Source organism: Podarcis vaucheri, assembly GCF_965113315.1.
Source record: "Podarcis vaucheri genome assembly, chromosome: 2".
Lineage (NCBI taxonomy): Eukaryota > Metazoa > Chordata > Lepidosauria > Squamata > Lacertidae > Podarcis > Podarcis vaucheri.
The window spans coordinates 29,640,484-29,660,773 of NC_138760.1; the positions used below are offsets into that span (position 1 = coordinate 29,640,484).

The following is a 20,290-nucleotide window of genomic DNA, read 5'->3' on the forward strand; positions in this document are numbered from 1 at the left end:
CAAGATGTTTTTATTTGAAGACCATAAGGTCCTCTGTGGGACATACCAGGAGAGGCGGTCCTGTAGGTAAGAGGGTCCTAGGCCGTATAGGGCTTTAAAGGTTCCCTAAGCATGCTGTGTACCCCAGACCCTCCAAGTCTCCCTATTTTCCAGGGCCAGTCCCAGATTTACAGAAGCCATCCTGGTGTCTAATTGGATCCCGAAATGTCACACACTTCCTTAGGTTAGGGTTGCCATATTTCAAACAGTGAAAATCTGGACAGAAAAGTTGAGTTGTTGAGCTTCTTCTTCTTCTTTTTTTGCAAAGTTGAGCATTTTTTAGTTTTGTCCAAAGTTGTTGAGCTTCTTGGGCAAAACCGCTTTAAAAATTGCCATTTCTTAGCTATTTTTATGGGGAAACAGCACTGCCGACATGGGTTACCATACATCTGGATTTTCCCAGACATTTTCCCGGATTTTCTGATTTCGGCCGGATACTGCTACCGACTGCAATATTTCATATATTTCCAGGAAAATCAGGACGTATGTGAACTCTACCTTAGGTTGCCCCTATTTTCATCAGATAAATGTTGGAGGAGGTGTCTCTATTTTCATCAGAGAAATATCAGAGGGCATGGAATAGGATGTTCTTATTTTCATCGGAGAAATGTTGGAAGGTATGGTACCCTCCATTTGATGGCCCCTGCACTGCGCAAATGGATCTTGAATGTGTGGAGGTCAGAGATGGCAATAGTGGGTATGATTCTCATTCCTCTGTCCACACATGCACTGGTAGATCTTCATAGGGTGACTCTCTCTCACCCTATCAGATGTATATATAGCAGATTCTTTCCAAAATCATTCCAGAATGTGAATGCAGAACTTTGCCAGAAGGCCATAGAGCCAAGTGTGGTGTAGTAGTTAAGAGCGGTAGACTTGTAATCTGGTGAACTGGGTTCACGTCTCCACTCCTCCACATGCAGCTGCTGGGTGACCTTGGGCTAGTCATACTTCTTTGAAGTCTCTCAGCCCCACTCACCTCACAGAGTGTTTGTTGTAGGGGAGGAAGGGAAAGGAGAATGTTAGGCACTTTGAGACTCCTTCGGGTAGTGATAAAGTGGGATATCCAGTTCAAACTCTTCTTAAGTGGTGCTCCCAGACATCTTCTCTTCAACACCCCTTCTTCCTCCTTAAGCGGACCTCAAAACTTTCCCAATGTGCCTTTTAAAATATGGCTTACTGCACAGGATTTCCAATGCTATTTATATGCCAAATACTTTTTGCTCTAGAGCAAATATTTTTGAACACTTGAAGTATATATTAAACCTTCTAAAAAATTTCAGTGCAGTAAGTTAAATGGGGGTGAAGGGTCTGTTATCCTAGGGATGGGTTTTCACGAGGACTTTAAAAAATGATGAAGAATTGAACTAAAGGTTAGAAAAATGAGAAATGGAGAGAAACTGAAATTGACAGTTTCACTCATCCTGACTTGGGGGGGGGGTACCCATTCTTTGGCCCTTGGTCAGGTAAATCTGTGACCTTGCCTATACTAGGGACCACCACATATCAAACTGCTTCTTCAAAGTACCTGTGTTGTCAACAGCCCATGCTTTAGTGCTCATGAGACAAATGAGGCTACAGGAAGCTGCTAACTGGACGTGCCCCAATTTTTCATGGAAATGTTGCAAAAATTATTCATGCTCAGTGTCTTGCAAAGACTAAAGCATAAGTAAAATAAAAGCTTCATTATGCAGAGCAGTTTTACATAAATTTGCCACATGCGGTTTTATTTGTCTGTGTTTTAAAAATCCTGCAGGAGCTAGTTAGAAATTGGCCAAATATACACGGAATCAATAAATTACGATAAAAAATAATAATATGACTATTGGCCTATGGAAAGCTATAACTCAAACCTGGAGTCAGGCAATAGACAAATCTTGATTTATTTGTCTATATGAGTTTAGCCATAATGAAGAATAATGATGTTGGTTCTAAAAATTAGGAGATCTGAGATGGCACTGGGAGAAAAGAGGAGACTTGTGGAAAAATGTAGCTTTTTACTTAAAGATTTTACACTGGATATATGTGCTGAGTTGCTGATATGTTTAGTTGTGGAATGTGGGAGTCTAATCTGAAGCTGACATGTAAATTTGACTATCTTCAGATGCCCAGACATTCAACTAGCAGGTTAGTATTTTCCTCATCATAGGATGCTTCAGTTTCCCCCCGGAAGGTCTGCCTCTAGGTGGTTAGAATTTTTCCGATCTTACACAACTATTCCCCCCCCCAATTAAAATAAAAATGTGGCTCCCTTCTACGATTGGATTGAAAACTTATACAAACTCACAACATGTGAACAACTTGCATATAAACACAGACTTGCCATGGACAAATTCAACGATATTTGTAATCCATACTTACAAATATTGTAATAGGTTAAGATCTGGTGAAGTACAATAACAACTTTGTAAAGTGTATATTTTGGGGTTTTTTCCCCTCACCCCCCTTTACTTTCCCTTCTACACGAGTGCTGTTTCTCTTTTTCTTTCTCTATCTTTTATTTACATCTCACCATGTTTAGTGCACATATAATTATGTACTTTTTATACTTCCAATAAAAACGTCTGAAAAAAGAATACCAAAAAAAGTTAAAAGGGTGTGTGTGTGTGTCTACACACAGAGAGAGAAAGAAAGAAGGAGAGAGGGAGAGAGAGGGGGAGGGAGGGAGAGAGAGAGATTGTTTTCTGGGGGGACGCAGGGGTATGCATACCCCTAAACATTTTGTGAATCTAAGTTTGGCCTCATTGAGGGGCAGTATTTCAAGATGAGTAGGAAAATGAAAGCATCCTTAAACTTCCCTAAACAGGGCTGCTTTCAGATATCTGAATTTTAGAAGACATCTGAAAGCAGCCCTGTTTAGGGAAGTTTTTAATGTTCAATGTTTTATTGTGTTTTAATGTTCTGTTAGGAGCTGCACAGAGTGGCTGGGGTAATAATAATAATAATAATTTCAAGGAAAAATGAATGATGATTTGAATGAAGCAGTATGTTGCTGAAAACCAGTTGATGGAAAGAAGGAAGGGAGAGTGCTATTGTGCGTGGGTCTTGGTCCCAAACCCTCCCAGGAAGTGGAATAAAGACACATGGAACAGTATTTTAGGTTAATGGGCGAAAAAGGCCACAACTTTATTGGTTACGGAATGTGAGTGGTATTGGTTTAGGCATTGGAAACCACACAACTCTATCTGACTCCTGCCCATCTGCAGGAGTCTTAGAAGGGTTAACCACCAGTAGGGGGAGCCCTGCTGATGCACATCAACTAGGAACTCCCCCAGTGTCACTGCTAGGGGTCGTGCCATGGCCCTAGCCCCCTGTCTGAGGCTTCGGACAGAGACCACGCCCCCCGGATTCCTTTAACAGAATACCCTTGAATTAGGAGGGGTAGGTGATGGCCACTACTTCCCCTCCCCTTCAACCTAATACTCCAGGGGCAAGTCCTCAGCCTGTGCCACGCCCCTGGACCATCCGGATTGGACGACCTAAGGATGACGTGGCCAAGGACCATCCAATGGCGCAGAGGCTATCCTGCCCCATGCGCGTGGGCAGGGCTTGCTCCCAGCCCACAACATCATCTCCCCGGGAACGGGAAATGGCTTTGTGGACTTCTTACAGGATGCTGGACTAGGTGGTTCATTGGGCAGGTCCAATAGGCTCTTCGTAGATGCTCAGATCATTCTGAAACATAACGTTCCTGATCTGCATTATTCTGCTATGCAAATGAAAATAATAACCACTTTAAAATGGGCTTGTGGGGGCATTGCGCTGACAAAAGAGCTCGGCAGCATTCTTCAAAGTGATCTTTTTTTCAAAGTGGTTGGGGGCAAGGGCCGAAGGGAGGAGGACATGCAGAAGCTCAGAAATGTTCTTGGAAGAATGTCCTCTGAGAAGTTTTAGCGCCACTCCAGCAGGAACTCTATGTGTGTGCTAGGCCCAGAGGCGCATTGGCCTTAAAAATAACTCAGCAAATTTTTGGCTTGTTGCTCTGGCAAGCACATGCAAATCAGTGGGGTTATAGTATTTCAGTTTTGTTGGACTGAATTAGTCTATGGAGCAACAGGGTGTAAAGCCTTCCCTAGAATAATAATAACTTATTTAAAGATATTGCAGTATTCAGTGTGACATCTGTTAGCAAATTATTGTCTACTGCAGTGCTTTCTTTTAAGCCACTTGGGACCCACATGCTGAATTATTTCATGATTTGCATAGGTTCTTATTTATAATGGCCGGCGCAGTATTAAGCCACCTACTAATCAGTTAGGATTTCTTGTTACTTGATCACTTTCCCAAGGAGATAACTTTTGGCTCATTGTACCTCGGATCAAGTTTACGATCCCCTTTTACCTACACTTCATTAGAATATATTACGCCAACCACATACCAGCAAGGGAAATAATGGAGGTCAGATTCAGGAAATCATGTAACTAATACGAGAACCAGGGGGAATGCAGATGGAAAGGATACATTAAAGTGACCTGCTGAGAGAATAATCTTTCTGTTATAAAAGTTATCCGTAGGCAAATTAACTAAAAAGGGCATTAAATACTGATTTTCAAATATGCTAAGGCTATCATTTTCCCAAATGGCTAGATTGCCAAAGAAGCAAAACAGATGATATGACACCTAATACCCATCAACTTGTAATGCTAGATGGTAACCTGAACACTCCAGAAATATATTCTTAGACTCCCTCCCCCACCCCCTAAAAGTCTTCATCAAAGTTCTGGGGGAAGGATCCTGAAGCCAACTACTGGTAACAGGAGTCAAGGAGAACTCAAGTCTTCTGATTAATTTGAAAATTGCAAAAATAGGGCACTATTGGACAATTCCCATTACTTTTAATCCATCTGAATGGAAGGCAATCCAGGTTTGCTTTGTTTATAAGCTTCTGCCTCCAGATGCTAACTCTGGAAACAGAAAACCTAATTCCTCACTCAAGTCAAAGAATGCCAGCTAGAGAAAAGTTGGCCTGCCTAAGTTCCATTGAAAACAAAAGACTTGGATGCTTTAAGTTAAGTATTTCAGGATCAAGCAAGGTGTGATAGGTACAAACATAAGCCATCACAGTATCCCGGTAAAGGTATATAAATGTTTAGGTAGAAGAGATGGTAGCTTAGTCTATGATTTGGCAACAATGTGTGTTGCAGGGTGGTGTTCTGATACTAACTCAGCTAAAGGCTCTACATCTTTCCAAAATAACAAGGAATTGTATGGGCAACTGGGGGAAAATATAGCAATTTGGAGTGGAGGTAGGTAGCATACATAGAAATGCAGTGGTAGTAGCAGCCTTTCCTCTTTTAAATTACCACTGTTTTAGTTGGTTGATGTGGCGTTTGCCCTCTCATTTGAAAATGTATGTACAGGGGGAGAGAAAGGGTTAATATGTAGACCAATAGGAAAGCCGGAGGCGGAGCCTACCTGTTTATAAAAGGGCTTAGCCCGAGGTTTGGTTTAGGTGGGTAGTTGGTTGGTTTTAGTGGGTTGGTTGGTTGGGAAAGGCAGTTGGAAAAGCAGTTGGCAGACAGTTGGAAATAGAGAGACAGTTAGCGCAGTTGGTTCTTGTGTGAGGGGAGGTGGAAGAGATAGAGACAGGATAAAATAAGACTAAGAAGGTAAAGAGCAACAACATTTTGAAGGCAGTTAAAGTTTATTTGTGTCTGCAATAAACTACACTCTTCTTCCTTAACTTGAGAACCTGACTGAGACTAAGTGATTTACCGGGGGAGGACCTGGTTGGTGGCAGCGGATTAGTGGTGTACGGGTCAATAGTCCGTGAGATGACTGGGGGCTCCATATGAATGCCACAGTCTCTAAGGTGCTACTGGACAATGATTTTATTTTTTTATATATATTCCGACTGTTTTTGTGTGTGTGTTTTTTAATGTAGATTCACAATTGAACCAACAGCCATCAACACCCCCTTGGAATACACTAAGAGAGTCAGGGGTACCATTTACCCCCCAACAATGCCCCTGGAATTACACTACATCCCAATATAGTGTCACCCCAAAGCTGGGTGGGGCATTAGAGAAAATGGCAGTCCCTGGGAAACATTTGCAAGGGTCAGTTGGCAGGTGGAAGAACAGTTCTCCTCTGCAAATGTGCCCCCTTAGCGCTTTAATGGACTGTGGCACAAAGTGGACTGTGGATAGTGTCATTAATTGTACTGACTTTTCTTTGCATTTGTTCCAGTTGGAATTCTTTCTTCTTTGCACCAATTTAGCAATTAGCACCCTGCTTCACTCTGGTGCCATTCTTTAGAGCACTAGATTCTAGGGTTTTGTTTGTTTGTCTGCTAGCTTGCAAGCTTGCTGAGTAAGCCCCTGGAAGAAAGCTGGAGAAGACTTTAATGTATTTAGGAGATGGCCTGTTTTTAGCCACTTAGGGTTAAAAAAATCACATATCATTGAAAACACTGGTGGGGGGATGTAATGGACATAGATGTAGAGCTTGTCAGTTTCTCGACAACCTCTCCTGTCAATCCCATGAAGATTTCCAAAGGAATGATTAGAAGGATTGGTTTGCCTATTGTGAATTATCCTATTTACTTTGGCTATCATGTATTGAATTGACTGAAGACCATTCCCAACAGTTGACAAGAGACATCATTATGAAGAAAACCAAATTTTCACTTTATGGGTTGAGTTATCTGTGATTTAAAGATCATTACAATCTCTTTAAAATACTTAGAGCCATCCAAAGAAACTTTTAATCAAAGGGAGCCTATGCCTTTCACTTAGGAAACCAATAGTTATGTTACTTCATTATTATTATTATTTTTTGCTAAAGCCACAAAAGCTAAACAGTTTCCTAAAATAATTTTGATTTCGGGGTGCTTAGGTTCTGGGGTGAGAAACAAAGCATGATGTGTGACTGGCAAGCTTTCTAGTAATTATAATCCCAATAGTAAAGTAAAATGTGGAATATACATTGATCTGTTAAGCACCAAAGGACATGATAAAGCTACTGAAAACTAACACAGATACTAAAAACTCCTAATCTCTTTACCAGCTTTGCTTATTTTCTTAGGTGCCTCCTTGTGCTCAGATTGTATATTCATCTGCCTCAATTTTTGGTTGACTTTTTAAACTTGTTAAACAGCCCACATTTTGTTGTTATAAAACAATCTTAGTCTTGGGGTAGGCATTTGGTGGCCATGAACTGGATGTTTTAGCAGCTTATTTCGGTGCCACTTAACATGTTAATTTTAGATATAAACCAAAGGTGTTACAAATATAACCTAAATGCATGAATATGGCAATAACATACTTGTAAATATACAACTTTATGCTCCTTGTGCGTTCAGGATTAATTGTGTCTACCACCTCAAGTGTGTGGTCACCAGTGCTGATGCGTGGAATGATGGTGATGTCCTGACAAAGATATTGGTCTTTGTCAGGCTGATGGTGAAACCAAACTCTGCACAAGCTTCGACAAAGTGGTTGATGAGTCCTTGTAGAGCCTCCTCAAGGCTGCGTCATCTGCAAGCAACATCTCACAGATAAGAACTCTCTACACTTTTGGCATGGAGTTGAATAGACCCAATTGAATAGACCCCCTTTCAGTGTTATTTTTTTTTTCTAGAAAAAGAGGTGCCAGAACTCACCATGAGCAAAACCCTCATTCTCTTAGAATGGCAATGGCACACACCTGAGAGGTGCTGGAACTAAGTTCCGGTGAGTTCCGGCTGAAAAAGCCCCTCTTCCATCACTCCTTGAATGGAAGTACACACCATCTTCAGTGGAACTGATGGCATGTGAAAAGAACAGAGAGAGAAATATGCCAAAGAACTGAGGTAAGAATATAACCCTGTTTCACATTGATCTTTATAGAGATGGCATCCAAGGATGAACCGTCATACTGGATGGCTCCATGCATGTTCTTGTGAAAGGAGACAATCATCTTGTGGAGCTTATTCTACCTTGTTGAGAAGTGTGAAGAGCCTGCTTCAACCGATGAGGTCAAAAGCCTTCGTCAGGTCTATGAGGGCAATGTACAAGGGACATTTCTGCCCTCAGCATCACTCCTGCAGCTGGCACAATGAGAAACCCATCTCAGATGCATTGTGACTTGGGATAAGCCCCGTCAGCAAGTGACTGTAGTCTGTTGAGAACTACACAGGCGAAGGCTTTCCCCACAACATTCAACAAGGGGATTCCATGGTAGTTGTTACAGTCCTGGCGGTCACATTTGTTCTTGTAAAGGCTCACAATGCTGGAGTCGCACATGTCTTGTGGCATAGACCCTGTTTCCCAGCACTGTAAGAGAAGGCTGTGGAGGTGTATCGTGAGGATGGCTGACTTTCAGCAGTTCTGTTGACTGTCCTGATTATCTTATCCATCAATGTGACCCTGTTCTAGTTTTATTGGGTAGGTGGGAATGAACCTGTCAGCCCCCCCCCACTATCGATTTTCCATGCAGAATTTTATAAACCTTGGGGAGTGGGTGCTATGAGACTTGAGGTGAGCACATATCCCCCCCCCCTTTAAAAAGGTGTGTGTGTGTGTGTGGTGGGGCTGTAGGCATCTACTGAACTTGATGTTCATTCCTGTAATAATAATAATAATAATAATAATAATAATAATAATAATAATATAATATTTGTACCCTGCCCATCTGGCTGGGTTTCCCCAGCCACTCTGGGTGGCTTCCAACAAAAGATTAAAAATACATTAAAAACTTCCCTAAACAGGGCTTGCCTTCGGATGTCTTCTAAACATCAGATAGTTGTTTATCTCTTTGACATCTGGTGGGAGGGTATTCCACAGGGTGGGCGCCACTACCAAGAAGGTCCTCTACCTGGTTCCCTGTAGCTTTGCTTCTTGCAGGGAGGGAACCGCCAGAAGGCAGAACAATGGAGGTGGAGACACTCCTTCAGGTATACTGAAGGTTCCTGAATGAATCCTTAAGCAGTCTGAGTGCTGGAAAAAATGTTGCGATCACAAAGTGGGAGCACAGCTTTCTTCTGATCTGACATGCCATGCCAGACTAACTTTATCTTGTTGTTCACTGTATAAATAAATACCCTACAATGAACAGCATCCAAAGTAGGGCCAAAGTATTAAGCAGACAATATGTATTCCCCCCCCCAACAGAAATGCAAAGCATTGCTTCAACTTCTCTGCCTTCTCCTTATACTCTTGGTAGTAGGTACAGATGTTTCCACATCTGCTTTCTGATGGCATGAGGGTATATGATTTAAATGTGCTGCTTTTCTGGCACAACAATTTCAGTCCTTCATGAGCAAGCATCAGAACCATCTCACGGGCTTTTGCTTTGTCGAAACCTTGAGATCCTAGTGGAGTATTCGAGTCCTCATGTTTATTCTCCTAGACAAATACAGGAAAAAGCGCACTTGCTCCCTTTGACCCTTCTCCTTGGCAACTGGCAATTACCTTCCTTAGCCCAAAGGGTTGAGGCATTTGGGACTTGAGAGAGGTGCTTTATTTGGAACACATGATCTGCAACCCAGAGCTTTGGAGTTCCTTTCAGGAGCCACAGAGTATTTATTTATATTATATCAAATTAGAGGAAATGAAGGGGCATGTGTTGCAGGCAGCAACAGCATTCTGCTTGTTATAAACTCCCCTATTAGAAATGTTTTTGTGAATGCCAGTGGGCCAGTGCACTTTGGGACTCAAACACCTAGACAGTCAATCATCATAATGAACCTTTTTATTTTATTTTCAAATGTAATGAATTACATGTAACCTCTTCCATTCCATTTACGGAGCTAACTATTCTGTTTCAACATGAAACCGTTCAGGCTTTAAATGACTAAACAGTCATTTAAAAAACGTGACTAAAATGCTGTAGCTTCCCTATCTCTGAACAGACCCCAGCTCAGAAAGTTTTCCCAAAAAGCCACAAAGAAATCACAGGAAGGACTCTTTAATTGTGGTGGTTTGTGAAGCAGAATAGCCTAAAACTGTTTTGACCAGACTGAAGGTTATCTGTTAACCTGTCCACTTTAAGCCACACATTTATTGCATGACAACATTCAGCCTTTTTTGAATGCTACAAAGTTTTCCCCATGCTCAAATGCTCAGGAGTGGGTGAAGTTTCTGTCACTCCTAAAGAAACAACTGCTCTGTTGTACATTGGCATACAATATTCTCTATGTTCCACTCATCCTCTTGTTTTATTTAATCTACAGAGACAAATTAAACCTGATTTTTAATGCCTTGTCACTAGCAACAACAAAACTACATATTTTATCCAGGAATTGTAAAGGTAAAGGGACCCCGACCATTAGGCCCAGTTGCAGATGACTGGGGTTGCGGCGCTCTTCTCGCTTTATTGGCCAAGGGAGCTGGCGTACAGCTTCCGGGTCATGTGGCCAGCATGACTAAGCCGCTTCTGGTAAACCAGAGCAGCGCACGGAAACGCCATTTACCTTCCTGCCGGAGCGGTACCTATTTATCTACTTGCACTTTGATGTGCTTTCGAACTGCTAGGATGTACACCCCCAAAATGTGATAAAATTAATATCCTCTAGGTTATGGTTGCAATATTTCAAAAAGTAATAATAATAATAATAATAATAATAATAATAATAATAATAATAATAATTTATTTGTACCCCGCCCATCTGGGCAGTTTCCAAGAAAGATTAAAAATACATTTAAAAAACCAGCACATTCCAAAAGTTGTTGAGTGTTGAGCTTTTTTTTTAGGAAGACCCCAATATTGTTGAGCTTACTTTTAGGAAACCATGAAAATAAAGAAATATTTTTTGGAAAAAACACATGAATTTTCAATTGACTTGTATAAAGTGCCACTATTCAGAAATTCCGACTATTCGGACATCAGTTCTGTCTTTGAAATCCCGGTAATGTCCGGGACAATCTGGACATATGGCAGCCCTACTCTAGGTTTATTTGTTAAATTATTGACAATATCAAAAGATGTACACATTTAAGTCTTGCCTTTCTTACCAAAAGCAGTGTTCTGTAGTGGTTAACAGGGGTCTGCAACCTTTAAGACAAAAAGAGCCACTTGGACCCGTTTCTGAAGAAAAAACAACAACTGGGAGCCGCAAAACCATTGCGACATTTAAAACAAATATATCTCCGGAGCCACGATCTGACAGTGGGCAGGAAGGTGACGTCGGGACGGTGCGTGACTAATGCATGCACCGCCCCCATGCGATGTCACAGCCAGTACAGCGCCCGCCACAGTGAGGAGTGTCGGGGCGCACAATGCGCCTCCTCCCCTCGCTAGTATCCGCCCCGGAGCTGCGGCAAAGGTATAAAAGAGCCACATGCGGCTCCGGAGCCGCGGGTTGCAGACCCCTGGGTTAGAGTATCAGACAGGGGAGACGTGGTTTCAAATCCTTATTCAGCCATGAATCTCACCAGTGGCCTTCAACTGGGCACTGTGTTTCATTTAAGAATTATTACGACAATGCAATGGCCATGCATGGTATTCTGAGATCCTTGGAAGAAGAGAAAGGTGTACTGTAAATAATAATTCGCTAGAGGGATAGCCATTTTAGATTTTTGAAATAAAGAAGCAGTGGCTCTTGTGGCACCGTAAAGGCTAAGAAAAATTTGAGGGAGTTATATCTAATGATAGTTCTACTCAGTGAAGACACACTGAAATGAATGGGCAGGATTAGCTTATGTGGATCTATTGTGAGTATGATGTAATGATTTCTCTCACCCCCCTGCCCTCCCCAGTCTTCCCCTTCCCCACAGTGTCACTTAGAGTTAAGATAAGTGGACATGTTTCAACCCTGGACTACTTGTGAGCAGGATCTGCGTGTGACCATCTGAACACCGAGGGGCTGTGGAACGATAACATTGCATCAGAGACAAGCTGTGCCTCTTGATAATCTTTGAGAGGATTTTTAATTTTCTGCTTTTCGCAAGTGCGTTTATTTATTTATTTTGCCCTGTTGCCTCCAACACAGCGTGTTTGCTCAATTATTTGTGCTTTTAGGCAGCCGTTTTCAAAAGATGGAAACAAACAGAACTTCCAGTGTGCTTTCAAAGACTGCCTGGCAGCCTTTTGCTGCCAACCTATCACCCTCATAGAAGAACTATTCAGTACTTGCAGCAGTATCTTACGGTCAAGGTCAAAGCTAAGTCCCAGAAAAAACAAACAGATCTCATTTCCAAGAGAGATGCAGAAAGTTCCAGATTGTTGCCTTGATCCAGCAAGGGTGATTTGTCAGAAGAATCAGGACTTGCACACCCTCCAAGTGTCCCTATTTTCCAGGGATGTCCCTAATTTAGAGAAGCCATTCTGGTTTCTGGATTTGATCCTTAGGATGTCCCTATTCCCATCAGAGAAAGGTTGGAGGGCATGGTACATCTGCAGTGCCAGGCGGTGCATTGGTGGTGAGTGTCCCATGGGTGGTGGTGGTGTGGCAGAGCAGGGTGGCACGTCCTGTTTTGCCTCAAGTGGCAAAATGGGATGAACCACCCCTGATCTCAGGATTCCAGAATTTACAGCTGTTTGTCCTGATGAAAGGCAGACAAAGACCCACAGCCCAGGTGGGGCTCGCTAGCTTGGGGAGTAGGTATGTGATTCCTCAGCTGGAGTAGACTCGAGACAAGTGGGGGTCACATGCCTCATCAAGCCCAGAAGGTATAATAGGAAAGCCATCCTGGCCAGGTCATAGCTCTCCTGACAGATGATTTGGTCTGGAGTCACAGTGTGGAAATAAAGGGTGAGATTGCCCACCAGATACCAAACATTCTACTGTACAAATTAGGCCCCAGTGTTTTTCTTACAACCCCCTTCTCAATGTGCCTACTTTAAATTAATCAATTTTAATCTAGCATGTAGATTCTCAAAACTTTTTCATTTAAACATTCAACAGTTTTTAGCACAATCTTGTTTGTTCTCAGTAACAAAAATTATATTATCTACATATACAAGCAGAAAAGTTGTTTGCCCATTTTGTTGTTTTCCCCATGAGACATCGGTTAAATTGGACCACATATATCAGGATGAATAAGTTGCAAAGGCTCTGTTGAACTTTTCTGGCTTTGCTTAGAGATAGAAGGTCTTGTTCCCCTTCCCACCAAAAAACTTTCACATATTTCACTACCCAGGTGAACTTTACAAGGTTTAATTTCCATTCTTCTCACCAAACCTTTCTTTGGCAGGTCTGCTATAATCCTGAAGCCTCTATATGCCAGCCTTTTGTGCCACAGACACAAGCTGCACTTGAATTCTTCTTGACCATATTCATTCTTTCTTGACCTGTATTGACTCCATTATTTTTAAAACCTTGTGCATACAAAACTCTAGCTTTGGTAACTGCACATTTGTTGCGATCAAAATTTACATTAAAATCATGCTTAGTCAGGGTTGATACACTCAGCAAACTCAGCAAGAAAACGGAATCTCTCACTTCATTACTATCAGTTTTTTTCTTTCACCACCCTGGAACTTTTCTTTATTAGCGCCACTTTGTTTTGTACAGTTCCTTGCAAAATGTCCTATTTTTCCACACGAGAAGCATCTAGTTTCGCCATTTTTGTCTACCTTGAAAAGCAGTTTTATTGCTAAAGCACAAGCCCCGCCCACCAGACACCCAGCACTCTACTATTCAAATTAGGCCCCAGTGTTTTTCTTACAGCAGCACCTTCATCATGGGTGCCTCCTTTCAGGCCCCCACCTCTGCCAGAGAAGCAGTCCCAGTACTGCATAGGTGCTGATTTCCTACAAGATCTTGTGAGATCTCATCAAAGTCTTGCAAGATATCAAGAAGAACAAAAGATCTCATGAGATTTAGGTGAGATCTTGCAAGCACTTTCAGGGAATCGGCACCAAAGCCAGCACTGCAATGCTGGTCCCTATTTTCCAGGGACGTCTGTGATTTAGAGAAGCTGTCCTGGTTTCTGATTTCATCCCGGAATGCCCTGCTTTTCCTTAGCGTGTCACTATTTTCAGTGGATAAATGTTGGAGGGTATGGTAGGATGTCCCTATTTTCATCACGTTCAGTCCACAGCTGTAATCTGAAGGCAGGCTGTATATTGTGGTTGCAGTTTTATTTGTAGAGAAAAGAAGTCTGAGATAAATCTCAGACTTGCTACTTGTGGCCTCCATCCTCTGTAAAGGATGAATCATGTGCTGGCTAAGAGCCAGGAGCAGTAGAGATCTAGAAGAGAAGATCCAACAGAGGAAGTCCAAAAGAGAAAGAGGGCTGCAGGGCCAGCCCTTTTCATTGGTCAGCTAGGGTCACGCCCATCTACTTGGTCACACTCAGGGGGAGGAGGCTCCCAACAGGTATGACAGGAAGTCCTCCCTGTTTGGAGCCACATTCCCCTGTGTGTCCATTCTAGGCAATGGGGAAATGTTGTACTTGAATGCTCTAGCAATACATTCCACAACTGGGGTACACATTTGTGTGTTTGAAGGTGACCCAGAAACTACAACTAATCCAGAATGCGGCAGCTAGACAGGTGACTGGGAGCGGCTGCCAAGACCACATAACACCAGTCTTGAAAGATCTACCCTGGCTCCCAGTACATTTCCGAGCACAATTCAAAGTGTTGGTGCTGACCTTTAAAGCCCTAAACAGCCTCAGCCCAGTATACCTGAAGGAACGTCTGCACCCCCAGTTCAGTCCAGACACTGAAGTCCAGCTCCGAGGGCCTTCTGGCGGTTCCCTCCCTGCGAGAAGTGAGGTTACAGGGAACCAGCAAGATGGCCTTCTCAGTAATGGCGCCCGCCCTGTGGAATGCCCTCCCATCAGATGTCAAAGGAATAAGCAACTATCTGACTTTTAGAAGACATCTGAAGTCAGCCCTGTGTAGGGAAGTTTTTAATGACTGATGTTTTAATGTATTTTTAATCTTTTGTTGGAAGCCACCCAGAATGGCTGTGGAAACCAAGCCAGATGGGCAGGGTATAAATAATAAATTATTATTATTATTATTATTATTATTATTATTATTATTATTATTATTTATTTATTTATTTATTTCAAACTTACAGCATCCAGGAGAGTTGCCCTTCCATGTGATTCACTGCTCATGGGAGTTCAGTAGCACTTTCCACTGAAGTCCATGAAGGTAGTTAGGAGCTGTGAAAGCTTCTGCCCTTTCCTGTTTTGACAATGTGTCAGGCAGAATGTCTGAACTGGTGCACTCTCTGGATGAGTTCACAAACTCAGGCCTTACTGTTCAGTTTCCCCACTGAAATTACATCTGGAAACGCCTCCCAATAAAGTCCACGAGGCTACGCTGTCACAGATGGGGCTCTGCATTGCTTCTCAAGTCTAGAGGATGCGACAAAGGCTGTTGCTTCATCCTGCCTTTCAGAAGCATTGATATTTGGAAATGTGAGCATTTTATTTTGTTCTCATTGTAAGTCTTGGAAGTGTTTTGTGTGTGTGTGTGTGAAATGGCTTTGGCAGGACAGTTTGATAGTTCCCTTCCTCACATTTTTTTAAAAAAATAAACAACAGCCATGCTTACATATAAAACAGGTTGTGCCTCATGCTCAGCAAGTAAGATTAAAAACTGCTCAGAAGTGGATTATTTCCTAACCTAAGAAATATGTTGCTTTTGTCCCGAACCCTTTCTCCTTATTTCTTTGTGAAGGAAGTACCAGTATATTTTTTAATAATGCTTAGAGATTCTAAAATAGACCAGTCTGAATGCATTGGTCATGTGGAAGACTGCTTTGGCCTTATCCAACGTGAAACATGATGTGGTTTTTTGCATGTGTGAAAGCATGAGGCATCCCCTTTCCCAAATTATGGCTTCATACACACTACACACTTATGGAAGCACTTTAAAAATACATTTATTCCCCAAAAGAATCCTGGGAACTGGAGGGTACAAGTAATCTACAGTTCCCAGGATTCATAGAGGGAGGTCATGTGATTTAAATGTGCTTTAAATGTATAGTGTGTATGTAGCCTTATATAAACCCAGGTCCTAGTGCCTAACAGAATCATAGAATTGTGCAGTTGGAAGGGACTCCAAAGGCCATCTAGTTCAACCCAAGGGATGCGGGTGGCACTGTGGTCTAAACCACTGAGCCTCTTAGGCTTGCCAATCAGAAGGTTGGCGGTTCAAATCCGCACAACGGGGTGAGCTTCCGTTGCTCTGTCCCCGCTCCTCCCTACCTAGCAGTTCAAAAGCACGCCAGCGCAAATAGATAAACAGGTATTGCTGTGGCGGGAAGGTAAATGGCATTTCCATGTGCTCTGGCTTCCATCATGATGTTCCGTTGTGTCAGAAGTGGTTTAGTCATGCTGGACACACGTCCCAGAAAGCTGTCTCTGGACAAACGCCGGCTCCCTCAGCCTGAAAGCGAGATGAGCACTGCAACCCCATAGTTGCCTTTGACTGGACTTAACTGTCCAGGGGTCAATAATAATAATAATAATAATAATAATAATAATAATAATAATTCATTTATATCCCGCCCTCCCCAGCTGAAGCCGGGCTTAGTTCAACCTTAGTTCAACCCCCTGCAATGTAGGAATCTCAATTAAAGCATCCATGACAGATGGCCTTCCAACCTCTGCTTAAAAACCTCATGGGAGTCTGTTCCACTGTTGAACAGCTCTTACTGTCAGAAAGCTTTTTCATATGTTTAGTCAGAATCTTCTTTCTTGTAACTTGAAACCATTGGTTTGGAGCCTAGCCTCCAGAGCCCTGGCAGCTCTGTTGGGTTAGGGAGAAAAAGATTGGGAACCCAACAAGTCCACGCAAGATGGACTCTTCTGTTCTCTCCAACTCCCAACAGTGGTGATCTTGTTTGGCAGGAAGAAAAGGAGATGCCATATAATACAGTGATACCTCGGGTTAAGAACTTAATTCGTTCTGGAGGTCTGTTCTTAAGCTGAAACTGTTCTTAACACTTTAGCTAATGGGGCCTCCTGCTGCCGCCACGCTGCCACCGCACAATTTCTGTTCTCATCCTGAAGCAACGTTCTTAACCCGAGGTACTATTTCTGGGTTAGCGGAGTCTGTAACCTGAAGCGTCTGTAACCTGAAGTGTCTGTAACCTGAGGTATCTCTGTACATGCATAGACTTCTGTTCAGCTTGAGCATCCCTGGGTTTTAAGGAATGCCTACAATGGGGCCATTACGAGCCATTAAAAAGATTACCTTCTAAAGTTTTATTCTGAAGGTAAGGAGGAAAAATCAGATAAACTCTTCTTCCTTTTCCCTCTTGAAGAAAATAAGGACTAAAGCAGAGCATGCATTTTGAATTGTCAGGATCAAAATTGTCTCTGAATTCTGATAAATACTCACTATCACTCAAATCCCCCAAAGTCTGCTCAGGAAAGTAAAGGAGATAGAGCAGAAGACTAAAGCACCCAATACAAAATCTTTGCAGAACCCCAGTTTTTCAACCTTTGTCCCACACTTCTGCTGTGGTTTTTCACAGGTTGGAATGTGGCAGGAATAGTGACACAGAGGGTGCAAGGAATGTGTATGTCCCCACTACCCTTCCTGATACGTTTAAAGCTGGAAGATGACTTTTTTTTGTTGTAGATTCAGCATCGAGAAAGCATCTGCCCTCTCCGCAAGAGCACTCTTTCAAGGACTAGGCTTATCTGTCTTTCCCACTTTCCTGTCGATTTCCTTATTTCAGCAAAATTGCCCTCTGAGAATCCCACGAGGACGGCTTCAGAGCATTTAATGTGCAATTGAGAGTGCTCTCAGACTGGCATGGGAGAAAGGTACTGAACGTACATGGGGTTAAGGTCTGCAGCTCAGCAGGGCATTTCCTGCTATCGGGCAGCATTGGAGAAGTTTGTGTTGTTGTACTGCAATCAGCAGGGGATATTGTGTTGTTTTTCAAGGAATCGCTAAACCAGATGTTGAACGGAAGTTGAGCCGGAGGTTTTAGCTTACTGCAGACGGGTAAACTCCTTTCCAGTGAATGATAGGATCTCCCCCCCCCGTCTCTTTCATTTTTATTGCTGTTAAAGCTTACAGTAGAGATCTATTTGATGAAATAGAGGCCCTCTTCATATTCACAGCCACCTCTCAGCAACTGGCCGCAGATCTGAGGCTCAAACAGCTTGAGAAAGCAAGACACTTGGAAACAATTTGGTATAAGGACCATATGAAATTATTGCACACTGTATGAAATAATCAATATACTTTTAAGTGTAAATAAACTGCAACTGTAAAAAGTGATTGAGGATTATATTGGGGAGGGGGAATTTCTGGGATGGATGCAATTTTTTTTAAAAAACATTATTAGGTGCATCTTATTAATAAATAAATATGTATGACATTAACATGGACTTCACAAGAATATATTACAGGTCTTAAGTCATATTCCCAATCTTAAAGGTATATTGTGTTCCATAAAATTAATATTATTATTATTTTTTAAAAAGATTTGGGCTGATTCCAGCTTCTAACCATTGACACCAGCAAGTTTAAGCAAGTCTCTATGCCTAACTCTAACCCATGGGTAGGTAAACTAAGGCCCAGGGACCGGATCCAACCCAATCGCCTTCTAAATCTGGCCCGCAGACGGTCTGGGGATTAGCGTGTTTTTACATGAGTAGAATGTGTCCTTTTATTTAAAATGCATCTCTGGGTTATTTGTGAGGCCTGCCTGGTGTTTTTACATGAGTAGAATGTGTCCTTTTATTTAAAATGCATCTCTGGGTTATTTGTGGGGCATAGGAATTTGTTCATATTTTTTTCTTTAAAATATAATCTGGCCCCCCACAAGGTCTGAGGGACAGCAGATCGGCCCCCTGCTAAACAGTTTGCTGACCCCTGCTAACCCTAAAGCCCAAGTCGGAGTACAGGGGTTCCCTTGTGGGGCAACACATGGTGTTATGCATATGTTACCACAATGCTAGGAGGCTGTTGTTCCCCTCTCTGACACACAGACACAGGAGTAGGGTTGCCATACATCCGGAATATGGTAGCTGGAAACAGTGTCTGGGCAGAAATCACTATAATGTTCGGGAAAATCCAACTTTTGTTGTCCGGATTTTCACTTTCTGAAATATGGCAACCCTACACAGGAGGTATATGCAGACTTGGTTGCAGAATGCATTGATGATTTAAGCCTGTATAAAGTAAGCCCCAATTTCCATCCCACTGAAGACCTCCCTATTGCATATTTCTATCTTTACCCGGAAAAAAATCAAAATCAGCCAAACACAGAAACTAGCCAGAAAGGGCGGAAAGAGACCCATATCTCTAAGCATTGGACAAGACTTAATGAATGAAAGTATAGCCAAGCTTGGATATTAATGCCTTTGGAAGCCTCTGATTTTTATGATGTGCCCATCAGTGTCTCCAGCTGCCCAGAAGGCAAACATCTGCTGTGCCTTTGAATGGTAGTGGTGAGCTGACAAATGTGGAGCAAATTTGCCACAAAAAAAGAAGAAAAAGAGAACCAATGCAGTTCTAAGTCTGCTTCTGCTGAAAATTCTGACTTGAGAAGATTTCTGAAAGTGCTGGAAAGAAAGAAATGACTTTGATGATACAGTGGTACCTTGGGTTACAGACGCTTCTGGTTACAGATGCTTCAAATTACAGACTCCGCTAACCCAGAAATATTACCTTGGGTTAAGAACTTTGCTTCAGGATGAGAACAGAAATTGCACAGCGGCGGCAGGGCGGCAGCGGGAGGCCCCATTAGCCAAATTGGTACCTCAGGTTAAGAACAGCTTCAGGTTAAGAACGGACCTCCAGAACAAATTATGTTCTTAACCCGAGGTACCACTGTATAATTAAATTTTATAAAGAAGGCTGCTATAAAATGGCTGTATCCACTACCGCTTTTTTAAAAAAAAAATCCATTTGCACTGAACATGCATCTGTTAGTCTAACCCTGTTGTGATGTTGTGAATTGACTTAAAGGGAAAAGACAGGATTAGAAAGGAAGGGTACTCCTTTCACAAGCCTCCATACCTCTAGCAGTATAAGTTTGGACTGATGGGAAGCAACCTTTTGAAGACTTGGACAGACTCTTCAGACCTATAGTCCAGAACAGCACACAATTTTCCCCTAGAACCAAGGAGTTGTACAACCAAGGACCCAGCTTATTTTCTGATGTACATTCGAGGGGACCTTGATAGAGTGCTCTTATATGTTGGGTAATGGGCTTCTGGGTAGAAGATAAAGAGCAAAACTGGAGTCTGACTTGCTACAGAATAGCCAGTGTCGTCCAGTGGTTAGAGCGTTGGACGAGGACCTGGGAGGTCAGAGTTCAAATCCCCACTCAGCCATTAAGCTCAACAAGTGATCTTAGGCCAGTCACTGTTTCTCAGCCCAACCTACCTCACAGCGTTGT

The 20,290-nt window shown here is 42.4% G+C and overlaps 1 long non-coding RNA gene across 1 annotated transcript; it reads left to right on the forward strand.

Annotated features, from left to right (window-relative positions):
* Positions 1 to 4,396: 4,396 nt before the first annotated feature.
* On the forward strand, positions 4,397 to 12,514 carry LOC309526733. The gene is made up of 3 exons (XR_014216891.1): positions 4,397 to 5,648; positions 7,343 to 7,831; positions 11,718 to 12,514. It is a non-coding gene; the product is annotated as an uncharacterized lncRNA (long non-coding RNA).
* Positions 12,515 to 20,290: the final 7,776 nt, after the last annotated feature.